Raw genomic sequence first — 22,534 nt, forward strand, 5'->3', positions numbered from 1 at the left:
AGGAATAAGACCATCAACGAGTGCTGGCCCATCGATGTTGATGAACTCGAGGCTTTTGAAGTGGATGCGGCCACCGAGGGCCACCAAGAGAATGTCCTATGTAGGTGTAGGGAGCCATTGCTTCCTTCAACAATTGAAAGCATGTGATTGTCCCCTACCTAGCACACCAATTATCGGTGTTTCATAAACCAGACTAGTAAATTTATATGATTACTACGCTGCTCTAGGAATACGGTGGTATCATACAAAAGACATAAAGATTTATACTGGTTCAAGCCGGTGCCCTTTGTCTAGTCTCAGAGATGATTGAGTGCGTGTTCCTCACTTGAATGCTTTGATGTTCTTACAATGGGGGGAGAAAGAATGGTGAAAGAGGTAGGAGAGCTAGAGCTAGGAGAAGGGCTGCCTGAAGGAGAGCTTTAAGAGCCCGATGAGAATGAGAATGATGGGATGAGATGATCAAGATGCCCTGAAAGGAGGCCCTAACTGCCCTTATATAGAGTCTGGGGCCAAGTTACAAAGAAGGAGGTTCTCCCGACTGAGGGGTCATGAGCCTAAGGGATGGGGCCTAGCTAACTTGGCTTGTAAGTTACGTAGTCTTGTGGTGCATGTCTAGATGTGGTTGTCATGATGGTCTTGTGCTCATGTCGTGGCATGGCGTGATGTGGTGCCGTAGTGCCCATCATGGTGGTACTATGGGCACGGCGGTGTTTCACCATCTGTCCTACATGACATGGTCTTGTTGTGGTCTTCATCATAGCCTCCTGATCATCTGGGGGCATCATACAAGAGTAGGTAGCAGCCCCTGGTTGTCGATCATCTTGCTGCTTGTGAAGTTGGTGGCCACTGTCGGGTATCCGTATCAAGGATACCCCTCGGTAATAACTCTATCTTGCTCGACCCCAAGGGCGGTCTCCATCTTGCCTGACCCCAAGGGCATGGGCTATGCCTCAGCCGACCCTCGAGGGCATGGGCTCCCTATAGCACTCAGTTTTAATAACAAAACCAGATACACACTATATGTGAGCCCAGAAAGTCAAATCTCACATATAGCCACAAATAAGGGTAATATCAAAAGACAATACTTATTACATGACGTATTAGTATAAGGAATATAACCTCAGAGTATAGATAGCAAAAGACAACTCCGATCTTCAGGTGGAAGACTCCAAATCCATAGGGACAACTGACTGGTTGACCACAAGCCTAACTCCTCTAGACTAGCAATCTAGTACCCATCCAGGATTTTGTCCAAAGTATAGAAAAGTAAAGCAAGTGTAAGTACATAGCGTACTCACCAATATAACATGGTGTTCATGGGGCTCAAAAGGTTGACATTGGTTTACTGCGATTTACTTTAATAGGTCATCTTTTTAAGCAATTGAGTAGCAATGAATTTATCATAAGCCCATAAACACATGATCAGGTAAAAAACATGATAATGAATAGCATAAACAAATTTCATTAGAACAATTAACCATTAGTGATCATCTCTATTCCATAAGGGTTCTAAGGCTGCTCGTGTCCAGCACGGCTGTTATAACAGTTTTACACTCTGCAAAGGTTGTACACTTTCACTATGAGTCTGATTTACCCTTTCGCCCAGGGTGATCGGCCCCTTACCCACTACCAAGGAAGGTCAGCAGGGTTCACTATGAAGCCTTTTAAAGGTTCATCTAACAAGTTAGGGCCACTAAGGTTTCCCCATCAATAAGCATAACCCCCACTCCAAGGAGTGACTAACACAGTGCACCCTCTTGGCAAGCCGAGATCATACCAATTGGAGCCTCTCTTGTACCATAGAGGTAACCACTAACAAGCTAGAAAAGCTCCTCATACTGAGCTAAAGCCAGAGCCATATAGCTCTCATAGTTGTATTGTAAGTCCCAGATGATCACTTATAGATAAGTCCTTATGGAGAGAAATCTAGAGCGTTTAGAAAGTAGCTAAACACTCTAGCCCCCTGTTTCCATGTTGCTAAAAAGTCATGTTTTAATGTTTATTGCATATTCTATTAGTCAAGTTACAAGATCATGGTTATTCATCTTGATGACTAGCATAATACTACCCAATGCATAATCACCCATGGTGTCAAGGTACAAGATATCAAATATCTAGGATATCCTTATTGGCAACAAGGTGACACATGCAATATGAATTAAGCAATTAAAAGTGAATAGGTAACAAGGATGGTCCCATGCTATACTTGTCTTAAACACCGACCCTTCAGTAAGCTTTAATCTCCAACGTCCTTCTTCTTCTTCTAGATCACCACATATATCTCACCGACTGGACGTAATCGTAGAACACCACACAAACATCTATACACATACATGCATAGCATACAATTGCATCTATATTGGAACAGTACACCAATCATAGAAAAATAAGTAAAAAGAGTTTGAAATATGATGTCTTGCATCGCTACGAACACACAGTCGCGAGAGGCACGCTAATCGGAGCTACGGTTGAAAGATACAACTACCGAAAGATTTACTTTAAAAACAAAACCAAGACTTCATTTATTTTAATAATATATAAAACATGGTATAAGATATTTTAGAGAAAATACTTAAGTTGAATTAAGTCAAACTTATATTTGGTTTTAAAAATTGAAGTGGAATTTGTTACATTTTATTTATAAATCTAGTGACATAATTATTATTCAAGTTGGGGTTTAAGCCATGAAATTACCAGAGATTTTGACATTAATACTAATGTGTAGGTCACATCACTATGAAGCCAACGCAACTTGAACGGACATTTCGGAGTTAAATGAATAAGTTATGATTTAAACAAGTTTTCCTTTAGTTAAATAAATAGATTAAATCTACCCATGAATTTAAATATTGAAACATGCCTAACAGTAGTATAAACACGTAGAAAATGTAAACATGGTCCTACATAATTTGAACGGATTCAAATCGGACTTAAAACGCAAAAGTTAAGCATGAAATAAGGTTCAATAGCATTTCTGTAAATATACTCAAACTCATTTTGAATTAAAACAATTAAATAAGGAATTTACATGGATTTTGGACTATGCGTACTATTTTTAGAAAATACAAGGTCCTAATTGAATAAAACATGACCAAATTGTATTTATTTTGAATTGATCTAGACTGCGGGTTAAATTACTGAAACTACAGGGACTAAGCACAAAAGGGTGTGCAGCTGACTGCGGTTGACCCGTCGCAGCTAATCGGGCACCATGTGGCAAGCCGTGGTTGGCGCGTGTGCCACGCATGCGGTGGACGTGCTGACATGGCACCGTGGGCTAGGTCCATGGTCCACAGTGGACCGGCCACTTAACCCCGAAGGGGTATCTAATCCTGACCATTCATCAAGAATCGAGCAGCGTAGGCGTGTACGGGTCGACCTCCGGTGGCTGTACTGCACCTCCGGTGAGCCCGCCATGGCTGGTGACGAGGCAAGCACGGTGGCGGGCGTCGGGATGGCGTTCTGGACCTCCCAGGGTCAAATCAAGCACACTAAAACGATCTACAGGCGCTCGTGAACTCTATAGGGTACCGCAACAGGGATAGAGAGCACGTCGGGGTGGCGTTCCCCATGGTGGCGCCATGACTGGCGGCTCAAAAGCTTGCCGATACTGCGCTCTAGGGCACTAACCGAGACAAGAAGGAGACGAGGAGGTTTGGGAGCTCACCGCGAGTCGGATTGTGGTGGTTGCGGCTCCAGGAGGCTTCAACAGGGCGGGTCAACGACGACGGAGGCTGGAGAGAGAGAAAGTGGCGCAGGTGAGTGGAATCCAAGCAAAACAAGGCCAAAACGGCGAATTGAATGTACCTAAGGCTGCGTCGGGTCATGGCAAAGCTCATGGGTGCGTCGGCGACGGTGATTGAGTCACGGGTATGGTGATTGCGGCGGCGACGGTGAGTGCTTGAGCATGGCTAGGAAAAGAGAGAGGGAGGGTGCTCGGTACGGGCTTTGTAGGCCGATGGTGCTATGGTAGATGGTAGGGAAGCGGGGTGCTCGGGTGATTTGGTTGTTTGCCATATGGGCATGGGTGCGGTGGCTTGCCATGCATGGCGTGCGCCATCGACGAGGTGGAGGAAGGAAAGGAGCGTGTGGAGAAGAAAGTGAAGGGGAGCGCAGGCGCTGATGAGCGGGTCCCGGTGCAGTGAGGGAGAAGGGAGTGGATGGCGCAGCGCTGTGGTGAAGGCCGAGCGGGCCGGGGCAGTGGGCTACGGGCGCGCACATGGAGGAAGGGTGTGGAGCAATGGCGCGTGCGGTCTATGAGCAGGCCACGCGGAGCAGGCCGATGCGGGAAGGAAAGTGGGAAGGGAGGAAGGGAAGGGAGCGGAGTGGGCCGCCGAGAGGGCCATTGCGCGGGAGGAGGAGGAGACTGGGCCGGCCGAGAGGAGGAAAGGAGTAGGCCGGCCATATGAAGCGTGGGCCTTCAGGCCAAAATGAGAGAGGAGAGTTTTTTCTTCTTTTTATTTTTCGAAATCCTTTTTCTTTTCTTAATTCAAAACAAATCCAAATATGAACCAAATTGAGTATAAATATTATTTAAATACACTTTTTAATTCAAACATAAATGAACCAATTTTGGGTAAGTTTTTCGAGAATAACTTTTTAAATTCTTTCCTTTTCTAATTTTATTTCTTTTATTTCAAAGCCATTTTTAATTTCATCTGCAAAAGCAATTTTAATCATTTTGAATTTTCAATCAAAACCACTCAACCAAATAAATCAAATGCAATGACATGTATGCTCAAACATGTTGCTACCTTATGATGAATTTTAATTTAATGAAATTTTTTTATTTTCCTATATTTCATGTGCACAAAAATTCCAGATCAAATCTTTTTAGGTCCATTTTTGGAAATTCAAATTTTAGGGTGTTACACTCCCCCTCGCCCGACAGAGGTCCATACCGCCCCCAACCACTATGGGTCTAAAAGTATGAGTCGGGGTCAAACTTCTGATGCCAGAAGGGGAGCAGGCGCATCTTGATGTGACCTATGGCCATGACAGGCCACATCGAGGACGCACGTCGCCAATAGCATCGGGTGTGCCGATGTTGTACTACCTACTCCCTGTACGGCCTTAGGCAGAGACATCAATGAGCCATACCGTCCACTAGCATGGGATGGAGCGCCATGACTGGCTGATGACGCCTATGTTCGGCGTCAATGATGAACAGGGCCATGACGTGGAACCATCCCCATCACCATCTATAGGGTCAGCAGGACCCGCATGAAGGAGATGGAAGACGCTGCGATCCCGGAAGCCTTCCTCTCCTCGTCTCTTTCTCTCTCTTTCTCTCTCTTTCTCTCTCTCTGATGTAACCTTCATCTTCCCCTTTGTCTATAAAAGGGGAAGCAGGGCACCCTACGGAGGGGGTGATTCGAAGACACATCTAACATGTCAGAGCGGTGAAAGGCTTAGACGCTCGATAGTAGACAGAGAGCTCAACCAAACTCACTCTTTCCACCAGACACTTGGGACCTCCTACCTCTCTCGCCTCTTTGTAACCCCTACTACAAACCAAGTGCTGGTAATACGAGCAGCAGTAGACTAGACATAGGGACATTCTACCCAAACTAGTATAGATCCTTGTCTCATCCGAGCACAACCATCTAGGTTAGATGCGTAAACTAGAAATTTACTAGGCAGTACTTGAAACACCGACAGTTGGCATGTTAGGTAGGGGCCTTTTGCGTGTCTCGTAGTCCAGAACAGGCCACAGATGGCTAGCCACAGCATTAGCTAGGTCCTAGGCACGCACATGCACTTTAGGAGCCTAGACTTCATCATTGCCATGGGGAGAGCTGGCGCGAGCTCTTGCCCCCGTCCAACTTATTTGCTCCACTAGCCTTGATGCAACCATCAAGGCCCTCGAGAAGCTATAGCTGCGCACATCGGAGGCTTGAGTCCCTAGAAGCGACCAACTCCTCGGCTTCGATTACGGGAGGCTAGAGCGTCAGCTCGATGCCTTCCTAGGACCCTGACCATCCTGGGAGGATGTGTGCTACCTCACCTTCTCTCTCACCAATGTCATGATGTAGCTTGCCAAAGGGGAGCCACCGTCCCCAGAATATCTTGCCCGGGATGCCCCGGCAGCATTACTGTTTGGTGTGCGTAATGCCACGAGGACCGTTGGTCACCTTGTAGTACAACGCATGTCCCCACCTCCCGTGGATGATGAATTTGGGGGAATGGTTGATTAGGTCGTGGAGTCTTTTCATGACCTTCTCATGGGAGATTCAGAGTTGATCTTTGACTCTGACTCTAGTAGGGGGGCCATCACCCCTCACGAGAATGTTTTATGGCAGGTACTATCCATGAAATCTAGTCAGCAGTCTACCAAGGGGTATACCCACAGTAGTAGATGATTGGTGGAGGTGCGCGTAACAGGAACTAGATGGTGACATGGGCGTAGAGACAACGATTTGATAGGTGCAGGCTGTCTGATCGACATAATACCCTACGTCCTATGTCTTTGGTGTATTGTATTAAATATGAGATGCATTTGAGGGGGGTCCCTACCTACCTATATAGTCTAGAGGGTAGGGTGCTTAGCACTTGACTGTGGCAAAATTTGGAGAGTGCTTAGCACTATATCAAGGTGAAATTGGAGAGTGCTTAGCACTAGGCCGTGGACAACAAATGGAGAAAACATCATGGAGAAAATCATTATTGAAATGCGTAAATACATAAGGGGTACATATCTTAGTAGGACATCTCAAGGATAGAAACGCCTGAGGTGTTCAATGTGCCGGGAGTTAGGGATGTCTAGGCCATCTTGATCGCAGAGTCTATAGGATCCTAGTCGGGTGGCCTTGACAATGTATGGACCCTCCTAAGGTGAAGATAGCTTGTGCATCCCATCGGTCTTCTATTTCCTACGGAGTACCATGTTGCCGACTGCGAAGGATTGCTCCTGGATATTGCGGTTGAAGTATTTACACAGACTGTCTAGGTGCTTGGCTATCTAAACACATATGACCAAGCATTCTTCCTCAAGTCGATCGACATCATCTTGTCATGCCTGATCATTGTTCTCTTCATCATAGTTCTCTATCCTTGGTGCTCGGAAAGCGACATCAGTGGGTAACATGGCCTCTGATCCAAAAACCAAGAAATAGGGGGAGACTCCAATGTTGCAACTGGGTTGGGTCCTTAGTCCCCAGACCACAGCTAGTAGTTCTTTGAGCCATTTGCCCAGATGTTTCTGATCCTTCTCATATAACCTCTTTTTAGGGTGTCTAAAGTCATGCCGTTCGATCGCTCAACCTAGCCATTATCCCTAGGGTGCGTGATCGATACATACTTAACGGATATGCATTGATCCTCGTAGAAATCCCAGAAGTCGCTGTCGGTAAATGTAGAAAGGTTGGTGATGATACTGTTCGGCAGCCCAAACCTATGGATGATGTTGTTGAAGAGCTCTGCTGCTTTCTTTGCTGTAGACTGGACGAGCGGCTTGTACTCGATCCACTTGGAGAATTTGTCAATAGCGACATAAACCCATTGGAATCCACCAGGGGTGTTCTTGAATGGCCCAATCATGTCTAGTCCCCAGCATGTGAATGGCCAAGAGGCAAGAATCATCTACAGAGCCTGAGCTAACCTATGGATGATGTCGTTGAAGAGCTTTGCTGCTTTCTTTACTGTAGACTAGACGAGCGGCTTGTACTCGATCCACTTGGAGAATTTGTCCATAGCAACATAAACCCATCGGAATCCACCGGGGGTGTTCTTGAATGGCCCAATCATGTCCAGTCCCCAGCATGCGAATGGCCAAGAGGCGAGAATCATCTGCAGAGGCTAAGCTAGAACATGGATCTATTTGGTGAAAATTAGCATCCCTCACACCATCGGACAAGCGTTTCGGCGTCTATGACTGCTGATGGCCAATAGAAACCTACTCAGAAAGCTTTGCTGACTAGACTTCTAGAGGCTACGTGGTTGCTGTAGGATCCAGCATGGATTTCTTGAAGCAATGTCACTCCTTCCTAAGATATGCACTTCTAAAGCAATTCCCCCTTTGCATTCTTCCGCATTAGCTTGCCATCGACTAGCACATAATGCTTGCTACAGCGAATTAGGCATTCCATCTCGGTCTTGACAGCCAATACATCTATAGTGGTCAAGTACTTGATAAAAAGCTCTCACCAATCACTGCTCAGCGTGGGAATTACCAGGACCAATTGCTCAGCAGGGGAAGATTCGTGACCTGCTTGCTCCTACTTAATGGATGGAGTTTGAAGATCTTGGAAGAAGACATCGGTCGGGACCTCGGCTTTGGTCGACCCTAGCTTGGATAGTTGGTTGGCAGCTTGGTTCTGATCTCGTATAACATTGTGGTATTCAATACCATAGAATTTGCCCTCCAACTCTCTAATTTTTGAGCAGTAAGCATCCATCTTGTCACTGGTACAAGACAAATCTTTGTTGACCTAATTAATGATTAGTGTGGAGTCATCGTATACTAAGAGGCATTTAACGCCAAGTTCGATGGCAATATGGAGACCATGGAGACAAGCTTCATACTCAGCGGCATTATTGGAGGCTAGAAAATAAATTTGGAGGACATATCGGAGGTGATCTCCTATTGGAGAAATAAAAAAGATAGTTGCCCCAGCACCGTCAAGGTTGAGGGAGCCATCGAAGTACATGACCTAGTGCTCAGGTTGGTCGGTTGAGACAGGAGCTTGCATGTCAGTCCATTCAATGACGAAATCAGTGAGCACTTGAGACTTTATCATCTGGTGGCCCTTGAAATCAATGGAGTACATGTCGAGCTCTACTGCCCATTTAATGATGCAGCCCTTGGCTTCCTTATTACAGAGGAAGTCACCCAGCGGATACTCAATAACCACTGCTACTTGATATGTCTCAAAGTAATGGTGGAGCTTCCTGGACGTAATAAGGACAGCATACAACAGCTTCTGGACCTAAGGATACCGAGCCTTAGACTCGTTCAAGACTTCGCTAATGAAGTAGACATGACATTGAACTTTATAGGCATGCCCGACTTCTTCTCGTTCAACGACGATGGTAGTACTGATGACATGGTTGGTTGCAGTGATGTAGATCAATAAGGTTTCGCTAGCTTCTGGTGCTGTCATGTCTAGAGGCGTTGTGAGGAATTGCTTGAGCTCAGCAAAGGCCTTGTCAGCTTCAGGCATCTAGGTAAACTTCTCTGAAGCTTTGAGCAGCTTGAAGAACAGCAAACCCTTTTCGCCCAATCGGGATATGAAATGACTTAAAGCCGCCATATATCCCGTTAGCTTCTAGACATCCTTCACGTAGGTCAGTGGTTTCATCTTGGTAACTATTTCTATGTTCTTTGGGTTTGCTCCAATGCCATGGCAACTAACGACGTTGCCTAGGAGTATACCAGATAGAACACCGAATATGCACTTAGTGGGATTCAGCTTCCATTGGAATTTCTTTAGGTTTTGGAAAGTTTCTTTGAGGTCATCAATGAGGTTGTCGATAGTCTTAGACTTAACTACCACATCATTGATGTAGGCCTTAACATTCTTCCTGATTTGGTCCTGGAGGCATAATTAGATAGCTCTCTGGTAGGTAGCACCGATGTTTTTTAGCCCAAAGGACATGGTGGTGTAGCAATAGGCACCGAAGGGTATGATGAATGGAGTTTTGATATGGTCTTCCTCCTTTAAGGAGATCTAGTGATAACCAGAATAGCAATCGAGAAAGCACAAGAGCTCACAACCAGCTGCTGAATCTATGACCTCGACAATGCGAGGTAAGCCAAAGGGGTCTTTAGGGTAGTGTTTGTTGAGATCGATGTAATCAACGCACATTCTCCATTCATTATTCTTTTTTTGTACAAGGATCGGATTGGCAAGCCACTCTAGGTGATACACCTCTTTAATAAAGCCAGCTGCTAATAGCTGAGTTATTTCTGCCCTAATAGCCTCCTTTTTGTCTTGCGCAAATCGTCAGAGCCTTTGCTTGATTAGTTTGGCGGTCGGCGTGACGTTTAAGGAGTGCTCGATCAGCTCTTGAGGAACGCTAGGCATGTCAGCTAGTTTCCATGCAAACACGTCAATGTTTCTATGGAGGAAGCTAGAGAGTGCATCTTCCTATTTAGGGTCAAGATGGGCCCTAATCTAGGCTGTCTTCCTTCTGTCGCCGATCATGAGCTCAACCTCCTTTGTGTCTTTGGACTTAGTCACAGACCAAGATTGGCTCCTAAGTTAGGATCTCCACTGGGACCTTCTTGGAGTTGGTGATGTAAGCCTCCATTCTAGCTGAGAGATCCATTGCATCAGTGATGGTGAGTCCTTCTCTTTCATAGTTGTAGGCGGTGGAGATGTTAGCATGCAGGGTGAGAACGCCCTATTCTATCGGGATCTTCAACACCAGGTAGACATAATGGGGCATGGCCATGAACTTGGTGAGAGCTGGTTGGCCATGGATGGCGTGGTAGGTGGTGTGGAAGTCTGCCATCAAGAAGTTCATGTACTTAGTACGAAAGTGGTCGATGGTGCCAAACTAGACTGGCAAGGTGATCTGCTCAAAAGGTTGGGATGCTCTACCAGGTACAATCCCCTAGAATAGAGAATCAACAAGGATGAGATCGTCTTTTGTGAGGCCTAACTCAGTAAGGGCTCTTGTGAAGAGGAGATTGAGGGCACTCCCACCATCTATGAGGACCTTCTTGAACCGCATGTTGTGGATGGTGGGATCCAGCATGGGTAGGAAATGCCCTAGGTATGGGATATCCGCCCACTAGTCAGCCCTAGTGAAGGTGATAGGGTATTCCTACCAGTCTAGATATTTAGGATCAGCAACCATGTCATACTTGGTGATCGACATGACCTATCGAGCGGTGAGTTTCTATTGGCGTTTGCTCTCAGTGGCGGCGTACCCTCTGAAGATTGTGGCAACGGTCTTGTTGGCATCTTGGAAAGTGGGTCATGTGTCCTTAGGATGCTCCTCCCCCTTACCATCATCTGACTCATCGTCCTTGCACCACTGCCATTTCTGCTCCTCATTGTGGAAAGCTTTGGCCATGCCATAGCATTGCTGCATGGTGTGCTTGCTATCCTTGTGAATTGGGCATGGACCATCAAGGAGCTTTTTGTAGGCAGCATTGAAATGGCACTTAGCGCATGGCTACTTTATGTTGTTGATGAAGTTTTTTGGTTGATGGCGATGTGGCTGTGCAACCCTTGATCCCTTTAGCCAATCACTATGATAGCGTTCACGATCATCGTAGCGCCTACCATGATCTTCATAACACCATTCTTCATGGTGATCATCATCATGACATGGGTGGTGATCCAAGTGGGAAGCACGAGCAACATCATCCTTGAACTACCGATCAGCTTCTTTGGAGTCTACATATGAGTTTGCAACCTTGAGGAGTTCACCGATGGTCTAGGGCCTCGTGTGGTAAAGTTTGGAGCACAGCTCCTGATGGTGATGGAGTCCTCTGGTGAAATCAGAGATGGCCTCACTGTCCCCAATGTTGGGGATAGTGTTCCTCATTTCTGAGAAATCCTGATGTAGCTTTGCAAAGGTTCCCTAGACGTATGATGGAGTTTTTCCATATCATACTTCATGCCAGGCTGCTGACGCGTTGCCATGTAATTCTTGATAAAAACTCTCTTAAGATCATTCCAAGATTCGATGGAGTCCTCCCCCAAGCCCATAAGCCAATTATTGGCAGATTAGGAGAGCATAACAGGCAGATAGTTTGCCATTACGTCGTTGTTTCCCCCAATGGCACATACAGCGATCTCGTAGAGCTGCATCCACTGCTCGAGATTAGCCTTGACATCATAGGGATCGACTCCAAAGACCTTGGAGCCTATGGGCCATTGTACAACTCATAGCCTTGCTATAAAGGGGTGAGGTTCCATCAGCTCAACAACGGGGATTGGATGGAAGCCGATGGGGTTGCCGTGTTGGTCATCGTACTCCTATCGGCGTTGGAGTTCTGCCTAATGCCACTAGGCATGACTATTCTTGATGCGATTATGGGCATTGAGATTGGTGTTGATACAGTAGCGAGCATCACCGTGCAAGGGTTGATTAACATCCTAGTTGTTATCATGAGCTGGTTGGACACGCTAATTTCGTGGTCCTTGTGATCTTGGGTTGATGGCAACATTGCCCCTAGACCCCCTTGGATGATCTGGCCGCTGTGATAACAGCTTCCCCTCTCATGGAAAGAGCCATGGGGGTTTTGAGTGTGAGCCAATGCGGTCAAAAAAGATGGAACTAGGTTCCAGATGTCATTGACCTAGACCTAAGCTACTTTAAGTAGTGCTTGAATCTTGAGTACCTCCAGCGTTGGTGGGAGTCTAGCTAGCTCATGGGTGGCCACAACCAGATTGGCACTCGATGTCTGCTCCACTTGCTGGTTGTCCACCATGATGAACTCATGTTGGAGATTATGAGCGAGAGGCAGTAGACCACCTCTGGTGGCTTGGGCCACCTTTGGTGGCTTGGATGGTGTTTTCTACTTCTTCATTACAACATTATTGGCGATCAGTGTTCCTGGCTTCACGCTAATAGCGCTAGACACTGGTTTCTCCATTGACAGCAATGCTATCATGGCTAACCATGAAAAGCTCTCTCCCAAAGCCTAGAGGGAAAGGTGGGCAGCTATTGGTAGAGCCCTCCAAATATGGCTCAAGGCTTTGCTCCAGGATTGTATGGAGCGTTTCATCTTGAAGCTACTGGATTTGCACCATGTTTACCATTGGCGCAGGTGGGTTAGCCTCAGGGAGGTCGATCTAGTAGAGATCATTGATGTAGCCGCGCTTGGTGTGGTCAGCAAAAAGCTAGTGCAGGGCATCCCGATAGATCAGATTTGCACCCACTGGCCCAAAAGAATAGGGCCTCAACATGTTCTCCATCGGGGCAAGGAGTGGTCGGCGTTGAACGTTATGCCCATCCAGAGTTGCCATGATCACCAGATATTCATCTTGCCACCTTAGATGATGTGCATGAGCAGGGTGCTCAACATTAGTGGTGTGGTGACCTTGAAGTGCAGGAGTCACATCTCTATTGGTAGATTGATTTAAAACCAATTCCATGAGAGACAAGCACTTGGCTAAGCCATTGGTGACCCGATCGACAGATGCGATCAGATCATCCTGATCAATGGATCTCCTAACTTGGCGAGGAACCAGGATTGGAGCTTCTGGTGCCAGTGCCGGCGTGATCAGTGTCGACATGTTCAGGGTAGGATTATCCTGCATTGCCTCCATGATCTCTCCATTGCCATTGGCCTTGATAAACTAGGTTATGGATCCAATCATGAACGACTGGCCTAGCTCAGGGAAGATCATGGATCTCAAGAATTTGACCATTTGGTTGGCCATGGAATCAGCATGCTCACCCCCTACCTAGTGTGCCACTATCAACAAAATCTAGTCGGTAGTCTACCGAGGGGTATACCCACGGTAGTAGATGATTGGCGGAGTTTTGCGCAATAGGAACCAGATGGTGACATGGGCACAGAGACAATGATTTAGATAGGTTCAGGTCATCTGATTGATGTAATACCCTACGCCCTGTGTCTTTGGTGGATTGTATTGAATATGAGATGCATTTGAGGGGGTCCCTACCCACCTTATATAGTCTGGAGGGTAGGGTTATAGGTTGGTTTAGGTCTAGATCTATTTGGCTATATGGTAAGTATTTACAAGGAATATGATATCTATCATATCCAAACATATCTTCCTTCATTGCCAAGATGTCTTCAGACTGCCTTGCGGTGCACGCCGACTAGAGCCAAGCACCATAGGCCTTGATCTTATGGGCTGAACCTCCCCTGGTGGTGCGTCCCATGTACATTGTCATGGGTACCTAGGGTTATACCCCCAAAAGTACCCCCCAAAGGACACGTCAAAAGCGTCCATGTGGGAGGGGTTACCGCACCAAACGACTTCAATGATGAAGTTAAAGAAGATGCAGGGGCCCTTCCCCATATGCAGGTGGAATAGCTAAGGGCACATCATGAGGAGCTCAAAGATGTGTGCCTCTAGCTAGAGCAGGAGGGTGCAGAGCTCCAATGCGAGATTGAGCATCACGGGGATGGTGGTCGTGCACATGCCATCGCCCATGACGTAAACTGAAGGATTGTTGAGGATGATGGAGGCCTCCCACACTTCACCTAGGAAAGTTAGAACATAGCCGCCGTGGCAGCCTTACTCCAAAGGCTCCCGAAGCCCACAACTTCGAAGACCATCAGGCGCACTGCGAGATCCGCACGCTGCTCATGTGAGCAGTGGTGCAACAGGTGGAAAGCTCGCTATCTCAGCGATGCGAGCTCAATGCCCATTAGTGCGTATCTTCATGATGACATGGCCAGGATGTGTCCATCCACCTAGCGCCACATGATGGCAGGGGACTTGCCATGGTCTAGGTGCAAGAGCATCTCAGCCCCAACCGTGACGCATGCAACACCCTAGATGCCCATCGGTGCAAAAGGGGTGACAAGAGAGAGGAGGCTAGCCATGGCTACCTTCCTCATCATGGCGGATGCTATGATAGTGGTGAAGACCGGAGCCCGAGCCCTGATCTGTTGGGGCCCTAGGCTTTTAGCCAGCACATCCTCAACATGACTTTCCCATTGTGGTATCGACTGCCGATGAATGTCCCGAAGTACTCTGGGGAGATGAACCTTGGCTTGTGGCTTGAGGACTACTAGCTTGCTTATCAAGACGGCGGCACATATAGTGATTACTTCATTATCCGCAACCTCCCCTTATTCCTGGCCAATTTGGCGTGAACATGGCTAGAGCACCTTTCACCCAACAGGATTCAAAGTTGGGTGGACTTGATGGAGATCTTTGTGGAAAACTTCTAGGGCACCTAGACGCGCCCTAGGAACCCCTAGGATCTCAAAAATCATCATCAGAAGTTCGAAGAGACTCTCTGTGAGTGTATTCAATGCTTCTCTAGGCAATGCAATGAGTTGCCTGATGTCGTCGACGCCGACATCATCGGAGCCTTCCTATCTAGGACCACCTATGAGTCCCTAGTGCACAAGCTAGGACATAAGGGCCCTTGGACCACCAAGGAGGTCCTCAACATCGCGACCAGCCATGCCTTAGGCGAGGAGGCGATCGGAATGATTTTTTATCGCTCTAAAGGCAAAGCAAGGCGGGACGAGGATGCCAACAAGGGCCCCTCTAACTGTCCGAACAAGAAGAAGAACAAGAAGCAGCATGGGGGCTTGCTCGTGGCCACTGCCAAGCGGAAAGGAGGCCGGGTGCCTACCGAGAACACTCTTGACCACTTCAAGAAGCTGCTCAAGGGGCCATGTCTGAACCATGCCTTCCCCACGAAGCATCTATACAAGGACTACGCCCTCATGAAGTGGCTCCTATCTGGCAGCTCCAACAAGGGGAACCAAAGAAAGAAGCCTGAGCCGGTGGTAGATGACACCAAGGGGAAGGATGGTGGCTTTTTGACCCAAGATGGCTACCTCATGATCTTCGGTAGGACAGTGGCCTATGACTCCAAGCGTCGCCAAAAGATCACCCCTCATGAGGTCTATGTGGCCGAACTGGCCACACTATCTTTCCTTCAGTGGTCAGAGTTCGCCATCACCTTCGATCGATTTGACCACCCGGATAGCATCCTACAGCCGAGGGAGGTACCCGCTCATGGTCGACCCAATCATTGGCATGAAGTGCCTCACCAAGGCACTGATGGATGGAGGCAGCGGCCTCAACATCATGTACACCAAGACACTCGACGCCATGGGCATCGATCGGTCGCGTGTTCTACCGACTAGGGCGCCTTTCCACGATATCATGCTGGGGAAGCAAGCTGTACCGCTCGGGCAGATCGACCTGCCCATCACCTTCAGGGATCTGACCAACTATAGGATGGAGACCCTCACCTTGGAGGTGGTTGGATTCCATAGGACCTACCATGCCATCCTAGGACAACCATGTTACACGAAGTTCGTGGCCGTCCCGACCTACACCTACCTAAAGCTCAAGATGCTGGGCCCATGTGGGGTCATCACCATTGGCACCACCTTCCAGCGCACCTACAAGTGCGAGGTTGAGTGCTGCGAGCATGCCTCGGCGATCATTGCCTCCGAGGAGCTCGCGGTCATCAAGGAAGGGACTACTAGGGAGGCACCCTACTCCAAGTGGTTGGTCGGATCCTTTGAGCCCACGGACAGTGTCAAGGAGGTCCTTGTAGACCCCAGTAGCCCCGAGGGCAAAGTGGTGCATATCAGCACCACGCTTTCCTCCAAATAGGAAAGCGCGCTCATTGACTTCGTCCGCACCAACAGAGATATGTTCATGTGGAAACCCTCGGACATGCCGGGCATCCCGAGGGAAGTCACCGAGCATGACTTGAAGATTAGGCCAGGCTCCAAGCTAGTGAAGCAGCGCCCATGTCACTTTGATGTGGAGAAACGTAGGGCCATCAATGAAGAGATCACAAAGCTTTTGTGTAGCACCCAGTTTTAAAGACAAAACCAGATACACACTATATGTGAGCCCAGGAAGTCAAATCTCACATATAGCCACAAATCAGGATAATATCAAGAGACAATACTTATTACATAACGTATTAGTAAAAAGGAAAATAACCTCAGAGTAAAGACAACGGAAAGTTGACTCTAATCTTCTGGTGAAGACTCCAAATTCACAGGGACGACTGACTGGTTGACCACAAGCCTAACTCCTCCAAACTAGCAATCTGGTACCCATCCGGGATTTTTATCCAATGTATAGAAAAATAAAGCAAGCATAAGTACATGTCGTACTTAACAATTATATCATGGGGTTCATGAGGCTCAAAAGGCTGACACTGGTTTACTGCGATTAGCTTTAATAGGTCATCTTTTTAAGCAATTGAGTAGCAAAGGATTTATCATTCCCATAAACACATGATCAGGTAAACATGATAATGTATAGCATAAATAGTTGATCATTAGCATCATCATTATCCATTAGTGATCATCTCTATTCCATAAGGGTCCAAGGCCGCTCGTGTCCGTGAGCAGGGCTGTTATAACAGTTTTATACTCTGTAGAGTTTGTACACATTCACTATGAGTTGTGATTTACCCTTTTGCCCGAGGTAGCTATTCTCTTGACCCACTTCCAAGGAAGGTCGGTAGGGTTCACTATGAAGCCTTTTAAAAGATTCGTCTAACAAGTTAGGGCCGCTAGGCGTATATGGCCCATCTCTAGGAGTGGCACGCGTGGGCATCGCAGCATGGTACACACTTCCCAGCAGCAAAGGAAACATACCCTATGCCTCAAAGGTAACCACTAACAAGCTAGAAAAAATCCTCATACTGAGCTAAAGCCAGAGTCATATGGCCCTCACAGCTGTACTGTAAGTCCCGGATGATCGCTTACAGATAAGTCCTTAGGGAGAGGAATCTGAAGCATATAAACACTCCAGCCCCCTGTGTCCATGTTACTAAAAAGTCATATTTTAATGTTTATTGCATATATCATTAGTCAAGTTACAAGATCATGGCTTTGATTAAGCACTAGCAAAAACTACCAAATGCAATATCCCAAAGGTTTCAAGGTACAAGATATCAAATATCTAGGATATCCTTATTGACAACAAGGGAGACACATGCAATATGAATTTAGTGATTAAATGTGAATAGGTAACAAGGATAATCCCATGCTATACTTGCCTTACACACCGATCCTTCGATAAGCTTTATCTTCAATGTCCTTCTTCTTCTTCTGGATCACCACGTGTATCTCACCAATTGGACGTAATCGTAGAACACCACACAAACATCCATACACATACATGCATAGCATACAATTGCATCTATATCAGAACAGTACACCAATTATAGAAAAATAAGTAAAAGAGATTGATACACAATTCTACGTATCACTACGAACATACAGTCGCAAGAAGCACGCTAATAGAAGCCACGATGAAAAAGATACATCTACCGAAAGATTTGCTTAACATGTGGAAAAGAAACTATAGGCTTCATTTATGTTAACTATATGAATTCTTATACAAAAGATATTTTATAAACAATATGGATTGATTTAAGTCAATTTTAGATTATAAAACAAAAGTAAAACAAATCATATTTTATCTATAAAACCTAGTTGCATAATCATTAATCAAGATATGATTTAAACTATGATTTTTATGAAATATCAATATAGTAAACACTATTACTAACACGTAGATATCGTCGTTACGAAACAAACGCAACTTGAACGGACTATTTCGGAGTTGAAATGGATAAGTTATGATTTAAACAAGTTTTACTTTGGTTAATTAATAGATTAAATCTACTCATGAAATTCAAGTGTTGAAAACATGCCTAACAGTTGTATAAACATGTAGAAAACATAAATACGGTCCTAACGCAATTCGAATGGGTCAAATCGGACTTCAAACGCAAAAGTTACGCATGAAATAAGGTTCAGTGGCATTTCTGTAAATAATTGAACTCAAATTTGAATTAAAACAATAAAAATCTGAATTTAAATGAATTTTGGACTGGGCATACTATTTCTAGAAATTATAGGGCCTAAAGTGAATAAAATCAGGACTGATATGCATTTATTTTGAACTAATTTGGATTGTGGGTTTATTCTAATAAAACAGGAGGGCTTAACTGCAAAACGAGGGGCTTTGACTGTGGGTTTGACCGCGTCGGCTGACCGTGCGCCACGCGGCAGCCACTGGTTGGCGCAGTGCACCACACAGCGTGGACCAGCGCTGACGTGGCACCGTGGACCACGTCCACGAGACCACGATGGACCAGTTACTTAACCAACCGGTTAGATCTAATCCCAATCGTCCATGCTAGATCTAACGGTAAGAGGCGCATGGGAGAACCCTCGCCGTCCTGCACAGCACCTCCGGCGAGGGTGTCGTGGCCAGCGGTGAGCCGAACTCGGTGGTGGGCGCCGGTACAGTGATTCCGGCCATCCCGAGGCAAACTGAGCGCACCTAATCGATCTACAAGTTCTTGTGAACACGCTAGACTGCAAACCCAGGCGGGGGACGTGTCAGGATACCAAGCTCACGGCGGCGCCATGGCCGGTGACTCAGGTGTTCACTACTACGGTGTTCTGGGGTGCCATTTTATGATCTAGGGGCACGGTAAGACAAGGAGCTCACCGTTATGCGATTGGAATGGAGCGTGGCTTCTAGGAAGGCTCCAAGCGAGTCGTCGACAATGGCAGTGAACTGGGGAGAGAGGGAGGGCACGGGTGAGATGAAATCCGAGCATGGTGTGACAAAAACCGAGATACGGCGGTACCTATGGGAGCGGAGGACAATGGCAGAGATCACTGGCGTGTCGGCGTCGTGGTTCGGGCACCAGAGCAGCGACTACGGTGCGGCGGTGGCGAGCTTCGAGCGTAGCCGGAAAAAGGGAGAAGGAGAGGGGGGTCCGACTTGGGCTTTATAGGAGGGATGGGGCACGGAAAAAGGAAAGGCAAGCAGGGATGCGGTGATTTGCTACCTTCCTTGCATGCGCAGAGGACCGACGGCTTGCCGAGTTTGGCCGCGCCATGGTCGGGCGAAGAATGGGAAGGCTCCGAGCACGTTAGGGAAGAAAAGGAAAGGGAGACACGACACTGATGGGTGGGACTAGCAAGCGCAGTGAGAGGGAGAAGGGCGAAGCGCGTGCGGCACTGTGGGCGTGGGGTGGCTAACATGCGGGCCAGCTGTGCAGTGAGAGAAAGGGGAGCGAAGCGGCGGGCGCTGAAAGCCAAAGCAGAGCGGCCAGCACGGGATGGGCCAAGCGGGCCATAGCAGTGCGCTACCGAGCGTGTGCGGGCAAAGCCGAGGCAGGCCGCAGCTGAGCTGGGCCACGCGGCGAGCAATTGGAAAGGAGAAACGGAGAAAGGCTGGTCCGCTAGCGGTGGGCCGAGGCCGGAAAGAGCAGGTCGGACGCGTGAGGGAGGGAAGAGAGGGGGAAGGGACTAGGCCGGCTGGGCCAGGCGACTAGCTGGGTCGACGAAGAGGAGGAAGGAAAGGTCGGAACAAAAACAGTGGGCCTTCGGGCCAGAAATGAGAGAGAGGTTTTTCTTCTTTTTTTCAAAATCCTTTTCTATTTCCGAATTCTTTTTCTTTTCTTCATTCAAAACCATTTCAAATATAAAACAAATCAAGCATAAATATAATTTAAAATATGCTTTCTAATTCCAACATAAATGAACCAATTTTTGAGTAAGTTTTCCAAAAATAACTTTTTAAGTTCTTACATTTTCCAATTCCTTTTCTTTTTCTAATCTTCCAATTCTAAGCTAAATTCAAATCCAATTCGAGTTTGGTTCAAAAATACTTTCCCATTCAATAAAAATGGACAATTCTATTAGGCTTTCCAAGATAAACTTACAACTTTAAAAATACTTTTATTTTCTAATTTTCTTTTCTTTCTTTTCTTTTATTTCGAAGCCATTTTCAAACTCTTTCAAAAACATTCCAATTTACTTTGGAGTTTTGGATCAACACCATCCATCACAATAAATAAGATGCAACAGCATGTATGCTCACACATGTTACTACCTTATGCTGAATTTTAAATTAATGAAAATTTTTATTTCCTATATTTCATGTACACAAAAATTCCAACTTAAATCATTTCAACTCTATTTCAAAAGAGGCAATTTTTAGGGTGTTACATTTTGGCGGTTGGATTCATCAAGGAAGTATATCATCCTGAGTGGTTAGCCAGTCCTGTCCTTATACAAAAACATAATGAGAAATGGAGAATGTGTGTTGACTACACGAGTCTTAATAAGGCGTGTCCAAAGGATCTGTTTCCTTTGCCATGTATAGATCAAGTAGTCGACTCGACCTTGGGGTGCGAAACCCTCTGCTTCCTTGATGCGTACTTTGGGTACCATCAGATCACCATGAAAGAGTCTGACCAGCTCATGACTTCTTTCATCCCCCTGTTTGGGTCGTTCTGCTATGTCAGGATGCCTTTTAGTCTAAAAAACACGGGAGCCACATACCAGCGATGTATGCTCAAGTATTTTGGAGACCTCATTGGGTGAACCATTGAGGCCTATGTAGATGACATCATGGTCAAGTCCAAATGGACTGACTAGCTCATAGATAACCTAGAGCAGACTTTCACAAAACTATGAGCAAACGACATCAAACTCAACCCTAAAAAAATGCATTTTCGAGGTTCTGAGAGGCATGCTGCTTGGGTTCATCGTCTCCGAGCACAAACATCGAAGCCAACTCGGAGAAGATCTTGGCCATCATGAGGATGTGACCGATCTAGAATCTAAAGGGAGTGCAGCGAGTCATGGGGTGCCTTGCCACACTTAAATCATTTCATCTCACACCTTGGCGAACAAGGCCTCCTGCTGTACCGACTTCTAAAGAAGACTGATCGGTTTTGCATGGATTCCTGTGGATCAGGAGGCACTCAATAAAGTCAAGGAAATCTAGACAAAAGCCCTAATCTTGTTCCCCCTAACCAATGGAGAACCACTCCTGCTCTACATTGTGACCACCACACAAGTGGTCAGCGGTGCCCTGGTGGTAGAATGGGATAAAGAGGGACACACCCTCAAAGTGCAGGGCCCCATATACTTCATTAGCGAGGTCTTGTCGGACTCCATGACTTGCTACCAACAAATCTAGGAGCTCTTGTACGCTATCCTGATCGCCAAGAGGAAGCTGCATCACTACTTTGAGTCACATCCGGTGACGGACATGATGTTCTTCTCTCTCGGTGAGGTCGTCCAAAACTGGGACACCTAGGGAGAATTGTCAAGTGGGCACTTGAGCTGATGGGTCAGGACATCAAGTCCCAAGCACTTGCCGCTTTCATTGTGGAATGGACCGAGGTTCAGATGCCGTCAGCAGCCGTCGACCAAGAGTATTGGATGATGTACTTTGATGGGTCACTGATGAAGAGAGGCGTCAGTGTGGGGCTGGTCTTCATTTTGCCCTTGGGATTGCATGAAGTATGTGGGTCCGCCTCCATTTCCCCGCCTCCAACAATGTTGCCGAATACGAGGTGCTCATCAATGGCCTACGCATTGCCATTGAGTGGGAATCTATGAGCTTGATGTTCGAGGCAACTCACAGCTGATCATCGGTCAGACATATGTAAAGCTACCATGCACCAAGATGGCTGCTTACTACCAAGAAGTCCACCAGCTGGAGGACAAGTTCGATGGCCTCGAACTCAATCACATACCAAGGCATCTCAACAAGGCGGCCGATGCATTGGCAAAGATGGCATCCAACTGAGAGCTGGTGCTGATAGGTGTTTTTGCCAGCGATCAACACAAGCCTTCGGTCCGCTATGAGGAATAGGGACAGACCGAGGATAAGCTACTTGCCCTAGGCTCAGGGGCTGACTGACCGCCCACCCTATCTAACCCCAAAGTCATGGAGCTTGATGAAGGTCCAGTGGCAGAGCCCGACCCTCTAGCTAACTAGATGACACCGTACCTCGATTGGCTTCTCCACAAAATGTTCCCGATGGACAAGACAGAGGCTGGGTGGATCACACACCGAGCCAAGTCTTTCGTCATTATTGAGGAGCTCTACAGTGAAGC

The sequence above is a fragment of the Miscanthus floridulus genome, chromosome 5 (genome assembly GCF_019320115.1).
Source record: "Miscanthus floridulus cultivar M001 chromosome 5, ASM1932011v1, whole genome shotgun sequence".
Classification (NCBI taxonomy): Eukaryota; Viridiplantae; Streptophyta; class Magnoliopsida; order Poales; family Poaceae; genus Miscanthus; species Miscanthus floridulus.